Raw genomic sequence first — 6,000 nt, 5'->3', positions numbered from 1 at the left:
GGCCCCTTCCCTCCCTCCCTCCCCGGGTCGCCGCCGCCGCCCCCCCGCTCCCACAATGCCGGGCGCTACGCGTCAGCCGCACGGCCGGGGGCGGGCGGAGCGGCCGCGGGGAGCCTGCAGGGCCGCCAGGCTTCCTCCGGCCGATAGGGCCTGTGTCGGGCCTGCGGCTGCTGGGCGAGCTATGGAGCGGGGCTACGGGATCCACAGAGCTCCTGCTCTGCAGGACGCCATCCCCGTCTCTGACGTCTCTCAGAGGTGTTGGCCCTTGCCACAATAACCATTCGCTGTGCGCCTGTTGCTGCGCCTCTCCCCTCACAGTGCCCGCCGACCGGCTGTGCGCGGTGCTCCTGCGAGATTAACGCTATTCACTGTCTAATCTGTTGCTTTTGTCTTGAGAACCTTGACAAATTAAACATCGAGTTTATTCAGACGTCCTTACGCTTTATTCAGAGAGCCTGGGGCTCCAAACACAGGAAGGATGTTGGAGAGGGTCCAGAGGAGGGCAACGAGGATGATAGGAGGGCTGCAAAGACTGGCTGAAGGAGCTGGGCTTGTTCAGTCTGGAGAAGAGAAGGCTACAGGAAGATCTCATTGAGGCCCGCCAGTCTTTTAGGAGTGTTTATAAACAGAATTCAGCTCTTTACATGGGATAGATAATGATAGGACAAGGGGAAATAGTTTAAGAGAGATTTGGGGGGATTTTTTCACAGAGAGAGTGGTGCTGGCACAGGCTGTCCAGAGAGAATGTGGATGCCCCATCCCTGGAGATGTTCAGGGCCGAGCTGGATGTGGCACTGGGCAGCCTGATGTAGTGTTTGATCCAGCAGTTGGCGACCTTGCCTGTAGCAGAGGTTTGGAACTAGATGGTCACAGAATCACAGAATTGTAGGGGTTGGAAGGGACCTCTAGAGATCATTGAGTCCAACCCCCCTGCCAAAGCAGGCTCCCTACACCACATCACACAGGAAGGCGTCCAGCCGGGTCTTAAATATCTCCAGAGAAGGAGACTCCACCACCTCCCTGGGCAGCCTGTTCCAGTGCTCCGTCACCCTCACTGTAAAGAAGTTCTTCCCCACATTCGTGCGGAACTTCCTATGCTGTAGTTTCATCCCATTACCCCTAGTCCTATCCCCATGCACTACTGAAAAGAGACCAGCCTCACCACTATGGCTCCCACACCTCAGGTATTCATAAACCTGGATCAAGTCCCCTCTCAGCCTTCTTTTCTCAAGGCTAAACAGACCCAGTTCCCTAAGTCTCTCCTCATAGGGGAGATCCTTCAGGTCCGTTCCAACACAAGCCATTCGATGATTCTGTGAAGATTCTTTTTCATCTTTTGTGTGTGTCTTTTAATGACAAAAGAAAAATAAATTGTCGTGGATCTGGGCACCCTTGCCATTTGTTTTTGCCCACTCCCTGTAACACACACCGCACATCATGTGGCACACAGATCGCCCATGGCACAGCATTGCTACTTTTCATCAGCGCCCTTAATCTGTCAACATAAGCCCTTAGGTTTGCTTTAAGAAGCAAGAAGTGAAGGATTGCTTTATAAATAACTTATTTTAATGTTTTTATTTTTTACATCGTTTTTGATCCACTGGCTGTTAATTTGGCAGTGCTGGATAAATAGATGTGACCTTTTAAAAAGGAAGGAGATGTTAGCACAGTGAGATCAGGCGGTCAGAGTTGCTGGGTCCTCATGGGGGGAGGTCGGGATTTCACCTGTTCAGTGAAGTCAAACCTGGGCTCTACAACATTTCTTGAGATTTAAAATGCATTTTGAGTTATATTCTCAAGGACTTGGATTTTTATCTTTAGATATGAAGAAAAAATAGTTTTCTTCTGTAGTGCTGTTTATGTGCTTAGCCAGTAAGCATTTTGCCAAGGATTTTCAGCAGCAATTGCATTTTGACCTTCAGTCTCAGTGGCAACTGGCAGGTCAATCCAAATACTTCAATGAGAAACCTGGATGGATTGCTGGGAGATTGAGGAAATCAATTAAGGCAATTGATGACTGTGTGGAGGTATTTCTTGGGTAAGCTTCGATTGTTCACTTCCTTTTTGTTGTTTGGACTTCTCTACCTATCTGTTCTATATGATCTGCTGGGCACAGGTAGCTGTGGGCATATTGGTAAGTACCTCTTCTGAAGGAAGTCTGCTGCCCTCTCTGCAAGTTTACAGCACTCTCTTTTAATGATGTCGAATGAAAATTGGACATACAGTTGTAGCAGCCCGATTCATAGTGCTGGAATGTAGCACTACTCATACAAAATATACTGCGACAACATATGCTGGGAAATTCTGACTGCTTTCTAAATTAAGATTATTAGGACTTTTTAATATCACACTACTTATACATTGTGACACTCCTGAATCAAGTGGAGCACTTGTGAATTTATAGACACCTGCTGTAATTCAGCAAATCGAGCATAAAATGACTCAAATAAGCAACACATCTATTAATAGAAGAGTTTTTTTCAGGTTAATTGCAGTCTCCTGCGTATCTTCTGTGAGGGCCATTGTGTGTTAGACATTTAAATCTCAGTAATTTAGGTTGAAATGTGTTCGACTTGCACTCTTTCACTTTTTAGCATTGACATTTGTCGTACGTATCATTTCACCTGCTGCTTTGACACTGTCTGCTCAGTGTAGCCAGCCAAGTACATGAAGATTGCTCATGGGTTTGAAGGTGATTCATGTAAGTGTCTGCAGAATTGTAACCTCCTTCGGACCTGCTGAATACCAAACTTGGATGCTGTACAGTTTCTGAATCTCAGACATGTCTCTTTAGCACGAGATGATCTTTATTTTGTCGTATACTTTCTATAAGAACAGACGACTTATAACTTAAGTTAAAACAGAGTCGTTAAACTAAACTACTCAGGAATCTCGAGTGAGACTTAATCAGTTATGAGGGTGACTTACTGTAGTAGCATATCTTTGCAATTGATACTATTGCACATACTTCTAACCACAGGTAAAAATGCTTGTCTATCTTAATGCCTTAACTTCATTTCCAGTCACTTGAATCAGAAACTGGAGCAGATGTGTGGGCAACAATAAGGGCACATTTTTGACCAGCACATTGAAAATGCTTGTTAGCTTTCAGGCAAACTTGGTGTTGTGCTGTAATTATTATCTTGTTGCTTATTTTGTTATTAAATTATATGTTGCGATGGGCAGTGGATGATTGAAATCATTCCCTGTAGCTCTATTGCTCTAATTACCAACAGAAATGCCCATGAGACCTCTTGTGATTCATTCAATTACCTCTCAGAACCACTGTTCGTATTCATTCCAAGTGACATGCATCGGGCCTTTTGATTTGATTAAGGATAAAATAGTGCTCAGCTGTATTAATTCCAGGTGTCTGCTCCTAGTTATAATCCATCTTAGTAGACAAACATAGATTCAGATTTTGAATACAAGGACAGAGTTTATATGCCTGTCGCATGATGTTATGGTATGGAATACTGATAGAACCAGGATAGCTGCCACAGCATACAGAGGGAAAACCTGGATGTCACTGTGGCGATAAAAGTGGCCTCATGCTGATGGATAGAAATGTAGTCTTTCATCTGGGTTTATTTTACCCATATTCCTGTATACTTCCATAACTACGACAAACCTATGCATAGTACTAAGCAGTCTTCAGGATATTAAATGTCATAAATTGTGTAGTGAGGTCTCTATGTGCACTCCTTGTGCTTTTGGCACAGTCGAGTTAGGAGTTAAGATGAAGAACATTTTGCCTCACCTTAGATTGAACACAGATACTGATACCAAAAGGCAAATTTAGACTATAAATTAAAGTGAATGGACTCCCCTTCTTGTACATTTAGGCTGTGTTCATCTTTGCACAGATCTGAGCATGTTTTTACTGAGTAGTAGAAGTTTGAATGTTTGCGTGTTAACACATTTTATTTTGCTTAGTCAACTAACAGAGCAATCCCAGTTGTCTGCCAGTGACTCGTCCTCTTCATCATCTGCAAACTAGCAGCAATTATGTTACATTAGCTTTAAGAACGTTAACAAAAATGTTAAGTAGGCGTGCCCAGAATTGCAGACCTATGACATGCATTAGATCATTAGATGATTAGATTCCCTATTCAGCTGCAGCACCGTCGCTTCAGGTCCTTTACACAGATCTCAGCTGGATGCATAGATGTTTTCATGCCTCCTGTGTCACCAGCCAGGAAAGCTTTTGCTTTGACTTTCCTTGCTTGAATGTTGTCCAAAGTGATTCTCAAAGCTTGTGGTGTTGGTTTTTGGTGGTGGTGGGGCTTTTTTTTGTTGGCTTTTTTGTTTTTAGGGTTTTTTCCTTTTTATTTTTGCACTGCTCTTCCAAGCACTAGTAATTGAATCCAGCTGAACCTGTTCACATCCTTTCTGAGAAAGAACTGCTGTCCACTGCTTGAATTAATTTATTGCTGCCTTAGAGCTCACAGTGTGACAACAGACAGGCAGATATCTGATAGGCAGAAAATCTTTGAGCAGCTCCCATAGCCTTCGCACTGACAACTGAGGATGAGTCAGAATAGATTAAATAACTTCCCCACCATACACAGGAGGTATGTGGCTGGCTTGGGAAATAAACTTACTACATGCACTAAACTGAGCCTGTCCTTACCATATATACATACATACATATGTATATATGTATATCTGAACTGCTATCTATTCAGGTGGCACCTGTGAGTTTTCCATAGCAGACAATGTAACGTGGTGTATTGTCGTGTTTCTTCGGAAAGTTCAGTGACGTTGCACTTCTAATCAGAATTCACCACAATCTGCATGTCCCTTGTTAGGAATTCCAGTGCAGGTGTGAAGGCCTAGATCTGCTGAAGCAAAAATAATGGTGGTTCTAGCAGTGTTATTTGATCCAGGCCTCTTGCACGGGACAGGGGTTCAGCTGTGCTCTCTGGCAAAGTCTCCTGAGTATCTCATTCTGACTGTGGAGCACGTAACATAAACACGTCAGAAATACACGTAGTGCTGCAGTCTGTTTGCACTGCTGCTCTCACATCAGTTTTCCAAAAGTCTCCTTACATCTTTGTAATCGTTTCCTTTTTATCTCTTATTCAGGTTGTAGGAGAAACATAGGAACGTTTCCAGGTGCCTTGTAGCCTACGGGCAGTCTACTAATCACACAGCAACACCTGAGAGCAGAAGAGTGTTCCCCTGTGTAAAAGTAACTTTTTGGGGTTGCTGTAGCAGAGATGAAGAGCCGCTGTTTCCCCAGGCTTTGGGGAATCCTTAAAGAAAATCATTCCAGATTGCAGCCTGGGGGCTGCAGGGTGATGCTGTTCCCGAAGGAAGGTTTCCATCTAGTGAATGGAGCGTAGTGTCCTTTGTGTTGGGGGTGTCTTCTGTGTGTGTAGCTAATGTGGCAGAATCAACAAGTGCAGGAAATGTGTCTATGCAAATAGATGTACTCCCCCAAGTGGTGCGGAGACCAACAGTCTGCATGGGAGTCCTGCTGCTGGCATGGCCCACAGGACCCATTGTGGCCCTATGCTGCTGAGTGCCTCCAGCAGGACTCTTCTCAAAGCTGATTACAGTGTGACCACTTGGGTAGTTTACAGGCAGTTCTTTCTGTTATCATGCAGGGTTAGAGATTCCTCACGGAAGAGATCTTGATGAAGAGGTTTTAATAGACAGGCTTGATTTACCTTTTCAGTTGTGCTCATCTCTGTTGCTTTAGGAAGAGTGCAGGCCTCTGGGATTGTTCAGCCTGGAGAAGAGGAGGCTCAGGGGAGACCTTATGGCTCTCTATAACTTCCTGAAGGGAGGTTGTAGTGAGCTGGGGGTTGGCCTCTTCTCTCATGTAATCAGTGATAGAACTAGAGGGAATGGTTATAAGCTGTGCCAGGGGAGATTCAGGCTGAACATTAGGAAGTGTTACTTCTCGGAAAGGGTAGTCAGGCACTGGAATGCACTGCCCAGGGAGGTGGTGGAGTCACCGACCATGGGAGTGTTCAAGAAATGTTTGGATGT

This window comes from Coturnix japonica, chromosome 1 (genome assembly GCF_054131305.1).
Source record: "Coturnix japonica strain WE chromosome 1, WE-NBRP24, whole genome shotgun sequence".
Lineage (NCBI taxonomy): Eukaryota > Metazoa > Chordata > Aves > Galliformes > Phasianidae > Coturnix > Coturnix japonica.
Note: the sequence above shows the minus strand (reverse complement) of the source record.